Source organism: Clarias gariepinus, chromosome 8 (genome assembly GCF_024256425.1).
Source record: "Clarias gariepinus isolate MV-2021 ecotype Netherlands chromosome 8, CGAR_prim_01v2, whole genome shotgun sequence".
In the NCBI taxonomy this organism is placed as follows: Eukaryota; Metazoa; Chordata; class Actinopteri; order Siluriformes; family Clariidae; genus Clarias; species Clarias gariepinus.
In genome coordinates, this window is record NC_071107.1 from 9464381 (window position 1) to 9476388 (window position 12008).

The 12008-nt window shown below is 39.0% G+C and overlaps 1 protein-coding gene across 1 annotated transcript in view; it reads right to left on the reverse strand.

The window, feature by feature from the left end:
• hs3st1l1 (heparan sulfate (glucosamine) 3-O-sulfotransferase 1-like1) overlaps nucleotides 1-6271 on the reverse strand; it is a 43675-nt gene extending 37404 nt beyond the window's left edge. Inside the window, exon 1 of the mRNA XM_053502447.1 lies at nucleotides 6032-6271. The gene's annotated coding sequence lies outside the window, so the exon portion shown is untranslated. The remainder of the gene's footprint in view (nucleotides 1-6031) is intronic.
• Nucleotides 6272-12008: the final 5737 nt, after the last annotated feature.

Sequence of the window (12008 nt, forward strand, 5' to 3'; positions counted from 1 at the left end):
AGCTGTTTATCATTGTAACCCCAAATCTCCTGCGGACTCGACGTTAAAGTGCAAAGATCAAATGAGGGCAACGTTATAATTGTAGCCTCGAGAATTCTGAGTCACTCACTGTGAGGAAAAATTGCTTCAGCTGGCCTAAACTCTTATGACACATGACCACTTTAATCAAAGATTAAAAACACAGCATGACTCTTACCCAGGTGGTTCTGGGTTCTATGTCTGTATGTGCTTTCCATACTGTCATTGTGTTCATAACCAGACCAAATGTCGAATCTAAAACATTATACTGCATACCTAGTTCACTACACCAAGACAAGCATGGCTTTACTAGTATCCCAAAACAACCTCCACATGCAGTTCAAATTTAAAATCACTATAGTTGACATTTAAATTTCTCATTTAAAGCTCTGCTATAGTCGAGATTATACAGGTTGCTAACACAAAGTAGCACTCCACACGGTTCCTTTAACAAGCACGTTCTAACAAAACTGGATGTACCATATGCAGCAGCAAAATGTAGTCAAAGTGCATTGATTCCATGAGATATATACAGTACTTGTCAAATCTGCCTCAAATAAGCATCTCTCAACCTCCCATGCTGAAGCATCACAGACTTAGAGATCCCGCAGCACATTCGAGCAGTCCAAGTCTATTGCCTATTGAGATTCAATTAAGCATTTGTCCAATACCTTTGACTTTATTTACCAAAAGTGGTGATGAGGGTACATAGGACAAAACAACATGCATTAGCTTGACCTATCAATCGAGTCCTCGTTTTGTGTACTGTTATTAAGAGCTAGTTTGCACGTACTGATTTTAGACCATCGCACTGTACTGTACTGATGTGACGTTAATGCATTTACATAGGCACACTTCATTTTTCGGCTCACGCAGCGTTTCAGTTCTTATCGCTGTACTTGCTATATACGACGCTTAATTCTCGTCACCAGCAGGAGAATATTAATTAACTGTAGATATTATGGGCCGGAGATTGAATCTGGCACACATTAGAGCTGAACGTGTCAGAGCTTTCATGATAGTTTCTCAACAGCCTGAGGGGAAAATCGTCTACTACCCCACCAACACGCACACTTAAAAAAAAAAAAAAAAAAAAAAAAAAAAAGGAATACATCTACATATTTTAAAATGTGTCATTCCTTCATGCACTCTTTTCCTTTAATAACATAAAAAAATGAATATAATAGCTTCCTCATGTTTTCTCTAATTGAAGTCTGATTCAAGTTACTTGATAAAAGATTGTTTAATGATGTGCTACGAATATAAATCTTTGTCTTCTTCACTGCGAGACACCCATGACAGAATGTTTTCCTTCACATAACACACGCTATGAGTCCACTGCTGATGAGTTGGTTATGGATTCATGGTGATGAAGGACTTCCAACTGCTGATGTCTAGGCAATTTTATAAGGACAGAAAAATCCTCTCCTGGCTTTTTATATGCACACAAACACAAAATCTTTTTTACTTTATAGTAATATTCATGTCTTACTGTATTCTAACAGGTAAACCATGGATGCAACATTTAAAATGTGGTTCCCTTCCACTTTTCCCCCTTCAACAATTTCTGCCTAGATGTACTTTCCCAGTTCTGTAAATAAGTGCCTTTAAATACCATATTTTCCCCAGACACCCAGCATTTGTGCAAACCAATTTAAAACTACATTTAAAAAATATTGTCCTCCTAAAATCTTAAAGTGGACTTGGATAATTTTAGAGTTCAGCATGTATTAAACCTAGCTCTATTTAGCAGAAACACTTTAGTTTCCCTTTGTTTTTGTTTTTTTTATTGATCACTATGATAGATTTTTTATGATAGACTTATAAGCTTTTGTGAAAGGGGAAAACTCACTTTTCAACCGCATCATTTGTCTAAAATGAAAACCTTGAGAAACATTTGCTTGGGTTTCTACTGATTATAACTATATATACATAACTATGACTTCTGCCACCCTGTGGAGCGAATATTTCATTGGCAATTATTAGGGTAAAGAGGATGTTTTAGTTTACATAAGCTTTTACAGATACCAGGCCTTTTTGAAATTGAGCACATACATTTTTTTTATGTCCATTTAGAAAGGCTGACATACACCCAACCATATATAACACATGGGCCCAAACACTGTTTCCCCTGCCACCTGTTGCCTACCTGAGTTCAAGCATAATCAGAGGCTTATAAACCTAAAAATATATATATATATTTCTGCTATAGCATAGTTACTGTAGCAGGTGTCTTGAGAAACTGAGTTTTCTAAGACCTCATTTCTCCAAATTATTCACTTCCACAAAGCTACGCCGTCTCTCCATTTAAACCAATTAAACCCTGCATGGGTTGACCGGTGATGTGTGTTTTCACTGTGAATAAAAGATAAACCAAACAGGGAAAACCACATTAACATGAACTAGTCAGGTAGTATCAGCCAAAACAAATATATTCATTCGCACTTCTTCTCCTGCAAGACGTTAAGGCCTGGGCTCTCATTTATGTCACGCGTTTAATAGTGTGTAAACAAAAATATGTGCAAAATTCAAGGAAAGGTTTGCTTAGATTTGTGCATATATTACTCGCAGCTCACAGATTTCTGGCATACACAAGTCATGTAACACTTAAAAATAAACGCGCAAGTGAAATATGCTAGCTCGAGACCTCTTATTCGGTTAATCAGAGATCTAAAATTTTTAATACCTATGAAATACATTACTACTTTTCAATGAAATGTGGTTAATAGTAAATTACAACTATTGTAATTTACTATTAACTGTCTGGATGTAAGGATGGTGTGACCACTCCCAAACATATTTTTTAAAATAAATATTTCAGTCATAAATCAAATTTATGAGCCAGGCTGGACAGGGAAATTAAGCTGAATACATGAATACACACCAAGGTCCAAGTTCCTCTAACATAGTGTTTTGGCTACAGGCACATTTCAGATAGATATTGGGAAAATGGAGGATATTTTCCAGCCATCATTATGTAGGCCTGCACATGCAATTCTGGATATGACAATTAGTTCAATTTATTTAATTCCCCTATAACACTGTGCAATAGTCAGGGGATTTTCATGCAATTGCTAGTTTTGCGTACATCAATAGCCTGACCGTGTTCTTGCTAAAGTTATCTGAAAATTAACTCAGCTTCATTCATCTTAATTACGTAAACCTTCAGCTGGCATAGGACATGATTTTATTGTTCGGCATTTCCAATGAAAGGAAAAAACAACAACAACAGCACGGCTTAATATTTTGATCATGATCAAAATCTATACTTTAATATGAGGTTCTTTTCTAGTGCAATTTTTATTGACACTTACAAAAATGCATGGTGGCACAGGGTAGGTGCAAAGTCTCAGATTAGATCCTGAGATCAGGGATTTTTTGTGTTTGTGGAGTTTAAAATGTGTCTGTGTTAGTTCTTTTGGGTTGTCCATCACCTCCTAAAAGTGTTGCAGTAGGTGAACTGGCCATGCTGAATGGTCCCTGATGTACTTGTGTAAATTGTATATGTATATATAATATATGTGTGCGTGTGTGTTCCTCATCTACCGCAATGTTGACCAGAATACAGCATTGTATTCTTAATAAGAGGCAAACAAAATGTTACTCTGCCTTTTTTAGGCATCATTTAAAACTATGCCTTTTTCAGTATTTATCACGCCTGTATGTTTCAATTAAAGCGCAGGAGCACTTATTTCCATGGCGATAAATTATTTTCTTTCAAAGCCTGACCCTTTTAACTTTTATCAAATACGAGTAGTATTAATAAGAATTTCCAACATATATTTTATATCACAAGCCTCCCTGTCAGTTATTCTACATAGGCAAACCACAGGAGAAAAGAAAATGTATTGTACAGTATAGGCAATATTTCATATGATGGTTTAGTTAGAAGCAGTTTTGTTAGCACCACAAAGAAGTGAAAATTCATTTCCCAGCATAAAGAAACTTCTTTACGATTTAAACATTCATGGTATGAAATAATTCTTTTAGCATGAATCCACCAAAGACGGTAAAAGTACCATGCATCAAAAGGCTCTTTAAGGACCTGAAAAATAATTCTTCTACCCAATCGCTCTAAAGAACCTCTTCTGGCACCTTTATTTTCAAGAGTATATGAACAAACTCCCCTCCAGTGTTATAGCTATAGTCAGGAGGATTTAATAAAAAACAGTTTTATTGCTCCTGGTAGTAAAGTCATAGTACTTCATTGAACACCAATGGTCTGTGACTAGTGATATGTGTTATGCGTCACCACGCAAAACAGATCAGTTAAAATAATTATTTGAAGATATTCTAAAAACAGAACATTATCCTGTTTGCAAAATAGCCATTAAGTCATTCTTTGAGTCAAGTTAAAAAATAAAAAACAACACCCCCTACAAACATATTTCTAATTAAATGTGACTCAATAAGCCTATAGCAAAAAGGTTCAACTCCAAACTGCTCAGCTGCTCTGAAGCGGCCAGCTTAACTCAAGCTGGCATCAAATCCTACACAACTGCTGCAGTTCTACATTGGCAAACTACACTGATAAGATGGATATTCTGCTTCTTCTTCAAATTGCTAATATTGAAATCTTTGTCTTGGTTCAATTGTTTTCGTTGATTTATACCTACAGCAGGTTAATCTACTTAACTAGGACAAAAAGCTCTGACCTCACTGAAAGGAGCTCCAAATGGATATTGACACGATGACGATTGGCTTTAGTCACATAATGAATTGGCAGGCACAAAAGAACTGGTTCAACACAGGTGTGTGGATCCCTCATGCCTCATGTAGCCTGACCTGGCTGTGTCTATTCTTCCACAATGCTACAGACCTTAAGACCACATTGACCAACTGTTCCTCTGGAAGCCAGGATTGTTTGCTGATTTGTTCCCTGCCATATTTGATTTAACCATTGAGTTAGTGCCCAGACTAAGATGTGTTTTAACAGGGAAATCACAGGTTTTTTTCTGGACTCTAGACCTTCAAGACTTAAGTATCTTCGACTCACTGGAGCATAAGCCTGGATCCTTTCGCATCACCCGCAGCACACAGCGCTGTTTCAATTACACGCTCATTAACTTGTGCACCGCTAATAAGGAGAATCAGGCAGGATACCCCTCTAAGAGAGCTTAACAGGCACTTGAAACCAAAGAAAGTCAAGAGTGTGGTGTCCACAGCATATGGGACCAAGTTCTCAGATCTAATGTAGAATTACTGCTTCTTAGGGAAATGGACTTACATACATCAATCATTCACTTAGTATAATTCAGTTCTAAGATAAGGGTCGAGATTTTTTTTTGTACATTTGCATTGTATCATAAAGAGGGAAATGTGTGTATATAAGATATATCTGATCATTAAAGCAGTTATGCTTACTTTGCTTGTTGTTGTTTTTTTTTGCCAGTGAAAAAGCAGAAGACACATGAGGATTACTGAAAACCTAAAGCCTGCCTAATTGCATTACATAATATAAGAGTTGGGATAGAAACAACATTAAATTAGGCAAGCGGTAAAACAAGACCGTTTAATGCAGACTGTACTGTACACTGCTGACACCTTTGGAAGGAGGATTCCCACCTCCTAAATCCCAGTTTAAGTCTTCATATAAGTATTGCAGTCTCTCACCAATAAACCTATTAATACCAGACTTACTGATAGTGGAAATCCCACGCAATGCACTTTTACTAAAAGAATTTCGATATTGCCCCGGGCACATGGTTTATTGCCTACAAATAAATCCCTTCGGATAATCCGTGCAATAGCCGGGAAAGTTTGCCAATTCGAATACACGTTTATCAATTCTAATCCGTTGTGAAACCACGTAGCCATTTAAGACTGACAATATAAACAAAACCTACAGGTATTTCTCAAGCACAACAACAAATAAACAATGCACATAGTAATCATGCGCTCTGATGTGAGGATGTCATCTTTCTAGGTTACAAAATAAAAGAAAAAGATCAAACGCTTAACGCTGGCAGAGCACAAATACGCACGCGATCTCTATCTCTCATATATAAAATACCTTGCATGCAGTCGGCTTTGGGAGCCGGAATCATCGCTGCACCCTCGGCAGAGTCGTTCAAGAAGGATCGCCCTGAGAACCGCAGGAAAACCCACACTCTCAGCTCTGCTTTCCCCGGTACGTGAAGGAGAAGTGCGGCGGCGTCGGCATCTGTTTCTCTCTCAGTCTCATCACTTTTTTAGACTGTGTGAATGAGCGAGCGAGCGAGAGAGCGAACGGACGGACGGGCGGGCGGGCGGGAGGAAACGGAGCTCCCCTCCCCTCAAAGTGCTCGCGCGGACACGCTTCCCGTTGTGCGCTGCGCGCGGAAAGTGTGCGCTGCTGTCTGTGAGTGTGTGTGCGCGCGCGCGCGTTCTAAACTGCGCGTCTGGCAGAGGGCGCGCGGAAACGGCGCGAGAGGAGGAGGCGCGTCAGGTGATCAGATAAAGCGGGACTCGTGCTGGAGGTGGGAGTGAACAGTGATCAGGCTGTCAGTGAGGTCCAGAAGCAGGATAAGAAAGCCTGATTATTAGCAAATGGCACCAACTGATGGAAAACTTGCTCCCAAGATCATTTGCATTATTATCTGTTGGGGTTAGGGGTTTTTAGAATAGGGTAAAGAAATCCATCTATCTATCTATCCATTCTACCGCTTCTCCTGTGTAGAGGGCCTGAAGGCTATCCCAGGCAACTTAGGGCACAAAGCAGGGGTGGCAACCATTATATAACAAGCACGCACACATTCACACACTACAGGACTTTTTTCGGCTTCTCATTTTATCCAGGCTTTGGACCGCCACTACATGCATCGGCTGGGTAGTATGGTGCACGGCAACCCACCAACAGCATGGCTCGAACCCGGAGCCCCAAATCAACAACCTAGAGCCTTGGCCGCCTGGTCCACCATTCCCCTCAATCACACGCTACAGGAAATGATTAAATTTTAATCAACCTACATCGCATGTCTCTGGACTTCGGGAGGAAACCAACTAATCACAGGGAGAACATGCAAATGTCATGCACACAAAGCAAAGGCAAGGTAGGAACCTTCAACTTTACAAACGTGCTAACCGCTGAGCCACCATGCCCCCAACATATTCAATTATTTGCAGTAATCTGCCTGAGTGGTCAGCATCATCCGGGGTTAAAAGTTTATATCGCCTCTGTTCTCTCTCTCTCTCTATCTCTCTGTGTTGTGTGTGTGTGTGTGTGTGTTTGCATATACTCTAATTTCCTCCCACAGTCCAAAGACATGCATAATAGGCTGATTGAGGTTTCCAAATAGCCCATATTATAAGTAGGCGTGTGCTTGTGCCCTGCAAATATCCATCCATCCAGGGAAGCATAAGCCTAACCCATGGTACAATGCAGGCTACATCCTGAATAGGATGCCAACCATTACATGACAAGCTTATACATGTTCATACAATCAATCACGAAATTTCAATCTAACTAGGTCGCATGTCTTTGTACCAACCTAGAACAGAGAAAACACTCTGCAAATCTCATGCACACAGAGCAAAGGCAAGGTAGGAACCTTCAGCCCTTTAAACTTGCTAAACGCTGAGCCAACTTAAATTATTTGCAGTAATCCACCTGAGTGGTCAGGTCCACCTGAATGATCCAGGGTTAAAAGTTTATGTGTGGTGGTATTTGCCTGTACTCTAGTTTTCTCCCACAGTCCAAAGATATGCATAATAGGCTGATTGAGGTTTCCAAATTGCCCATAGTATAATGTATGAGTGGGCATATGCTTGTGCCCTGAAATGCGTTGACAACCAATCTAGTGACATCCCCCTTACCTGCCCCTATACAGTACATACACCTTGTGCCTTGATTTCCCTGTGATAAGCTCCAGGACCACTGTGACCCTACACAGGATAAGCATTATGGAAAATGAATGAATTTGATACAGTTTTCATTCCGTTGATGCGAGTCACAGACCCGCTAATTTGTTGTTTGCATTACATGCTACGCCGCATTTCTTTTTTGAAATAGCACGTCTCTCACGTTTTTCCAGCAGTGTTGTTTACATTCGTTAAAACAATGAGAGAGCAGCTAGTCATTCAGGTTTCTCTAAATATTATTCCTTTATTTATATGAGTTGTTATATGAGTTATATATAACCTAGGTATTTTCCTTATCTATGTATGTTACAGACTGCAAATATAATCAGTAAACCATAAACATAGGAGGAGTACAGTAGTATTAAAGGGGATGCTGAAGTGTAGGTACAAGTTGTTCTCTCGGTCAGGGACTAAGAATACTATTGAGTCAAACCTATTGGAGGAGGTTATTACAGAGATAGACAGGTCTTCAATCTTCATTTGAAGACATACTGTGACTCAGCTGTTTGGACAGGCAGTGGAAGTTCATTCTACCACCTGTAGATAGGACAGATGATGGTCCATTCTAATGTTTTTGAGGCTAAAATGAAATGTGGTGTCAAATTATTGATCGTATCTCCATGTTGTTGAGAAAAATAGCAAAAAGATGACGACATGAACATGTCCAGGAGAAAACAAATAGAATGTGCTGAGTTCCTGATAGATACCTAGGCAAGAGCCCACTAGGTTGCTGGTACTATGAGTAAAACAAAGAACATCATCTTGGCTGAGAGAGACATTATCTATCCACTTCCAGGAAACAAGGAAAACAGTTGCAAAAGACAGAAGAGACAACTATGGTCTGTCCTTTTAAAAAGGTAAGATAGTCGTCCCTTTAACAAATGATTGTTTACTATTCTACCGTTCTATTATTATTTTAAGAAATTAGAATAGGAGAAATTAATTGCAATAAACAAAACAGTTATATTTCAACATGACCTTATACATATGTAACTATAGAAACAAAACAGTAGAAATAAAAAGACTATGTGCATAAATATATGAAAATTAGAATCAGCATTGTATGCAATCCACAAGTATTTCACTCGTTCATGTTCCCTAGGTGCTAACCCGGTGGTCACGCCATGCAGGGCATCATGCACACACACACACCCAACTTCAAGGGGTAATTTTAGAAGGTCTCATAGGTTGCTTAAAATGTGTTTGTTAATCCTCAAGCTATAATATCTCACATATAATGCACTTTGTTTCATCTCAAACTTCCTCTGTTTCACTTCTCGTCCAAATGTGCTATTTTAGTGTCTATGTAAATGAGCTACTGCCAAGCCATGCACTTGAGAACAGCAGAGCTAAGCACCGCTTGGTGAAGCTGAGCAAAAAGCCAGGGGGTATCTTTTTACACCCATGAGGTCACTTTAGGGGGGAAATCTAATTAGCTTGTTTAAACCCCCTCTGATGCGCAAATAGTGAAAAGACAAATTGCAGGGAATGTTTTCAATGCAGCATGATGCAGCATGATGGGTAATTGGAAAGTAATCAGCCCAGGGAGCACAGACTGTAACCCAAGTTAAGGCTCAATCCAGGGAATAAGAAACTGTTCGGCAGGAACATTACCTGCCAAACCACCATGCCATCCTGTACAAGGAAGAAACACCATAGAAGTTTAAAATAATGTTCCATACATTTTATATATAAATGTACAACTGATTTCGAACCACAATGTAATAAAAGTTACTGTTTATCTTTTGTTTAAAGTTTTGCTTCAAATTGGAAATGGTCAATGTTTTTCCAAGTAAATATTTTCACGCCAAGATGATTTCAGGATAAAATGGAAAACACCACCTTTATTCTTCGCTGTATCTGTGGTAAAATTGATTTGGGGGTGTAATCCAAGCCTATTTAATTTTCACAGATTTCTACCTGCTAGTCAGAAAATCATGGTGGTGCAATAGCAGTAAAGAAAAAAAAAAGTGGCACTATGTGGGAAATGGTGTAAAAAAAAACATTTGTAAATGTACAATGCAAAACCCATACTCATAAAAATATTTAAATGCCACAGTATGTGTGGCATGCTGGCTTAGTGCTTAGCAATGTTGACTTGCACTTTCAGTGTTGAGGGTTCAAATATTGCCTCTGGTGTGTGCTGTTCGATAAGATTAAAGCGGTAAACATCTGGAGCTTTTCATCCACTAAAGAGATTGTTCATTTTTTTAAGTTGACATCATATAAAAACATAACAATAGGCTTTGGTCGTTATAACTTTTCATGCTCTGCACACTAACCGTGAAGTTTGCACCCAGTATGTGAGCACAATGCAAGTAATCATAGCCAAAATCAACAGCGCCTTATTCTGTGCAAAAATGCATTCCAAAGTTACGCTGACCTTCTAAAGAAGCTTTTCCAGTCCCTCAGAGATAAATCACATTGGTATCTTGTATTAAGTACAAATTTGGTGGATTACTTTCCTCGGAAATAACTGTATGGCTAGTTCAGGTTAGCCATATGCCTAGTTTTGGTTAGCCATATGGCTAGCTCCGGTTAGCCATACAGTGCGCAAAGCAGAACAATTTATTATGAACCTATGGGGGCAACACCTTTGGGGGCAGCACAGTGGCTTAGTGATTAGCACTGTCGCCTTGCACCTTCAGGTCCTGGGCTCGATTTCTGTCTGTGTGAATAAAGTTTGCATGTTCTTCCTACTGTATGCTTGGTGGGTTTCCTCTGGATTCCCCGGTTTCCTCCCACAGTCCAAAAACATGCACATTAGGCTAAATGGTGTTCCAAAATTTCCCATACTGCGCGAATGTTGAGTGGACGTAAATACAATGGACACCATTGGCCTCCACAGGCCCTAGTTGGACTACTGAGGTTCAAAGGTGGACGGATGGAAGGCCTATTGTAAAGTACTGTACTCAATTTTGATGTATTCTTATATTTTCCCATAGTGACATTGGGTAAATGACTATGATATATAAAATGTCTTAATGGCTCAACTTAAGTGACGCTTGAGAAAATAATCATCATATTGTATTGGCTACCTTGTTAGTTATTCCACACAGGCTATTCAATTCTAAAAAGCTGTAGTGTTTTGCAACTAAACAGAGCGGTGTCTTACTGATCAATAGTTCATCAGCAGAAGACACAAATCTAAGACATCACATTACATTGATAACACACCTGCATGCACACTTTCAGCCTCGCAAAGATTTATCCATATAATCAGGGTTTTAAAGTCTATTTTATGGCACTGCAACTGTCTGAGTAATAAAAATGTATTCACTTCAATCAATACCTAAATGACTTCTCAACTGCGACTACAAAATTATAAACTGGCTACAATACCTCAAGAAGCCTACTGTATATTATTAAGAAAATCACTAGAACCATTCATTTCTTTCCCTTTTTTTTTTACCTATTCTCATATTAACATCCAAACTGTGTCATTTGGTTAACATTACTGTAATTGATATTAAATATATAATTTTCCTACTTTCTGTTACTTTCTTTCTTTAAGCTCATGCCACACAATGCTTGAAAACTAACATTAATTTTTTTGTGTGTATTCATGCATTTTAGTACATTTTTTAAACAGAGTTTAGAGAACAGAGCTTATGATGTATTAAATTTTGCTGCAAAAAATAGAAAGGGTATAAATGGTTTGATATTTTTAGGAGAGAATTAATAAATGGACAGCTGTTGTAAAATAGCACTTAAAACAAGCCCAGGGACCTTTTCTATACGTCTACCACCAACTGGGTCATCTACAACAGCCAGGTAAGGTAAAATATCCACAACGACACTCTCCCTGCTTACTGTACCACTGCTTTGCTGCTGCGTACCTTGATGATGTACTCATCTATGCCAACACCTAGAGTAACCATCCACACCATCTCAGAAATGTCATCAGGCCGAACTCATTGCCAACCCACAGAACTGTCATCTGGTCCTGACAGAGGCATATTACCTGGTGTACCACTTTAGCAGAGGATTGCTGAAGCCGCAAAAAACTAAGGTAGACTGTCAGAGTGTGCCAATACCCCACCACCAAGCGAAAGGTGTGTGCAATTCTGTGGTTGGCCAGATATTACTGAAGATATGTTCCTTACTTCTTCTGCCTCTCCATTGTCAAAGCTCATGAAGGGCCTACCAGA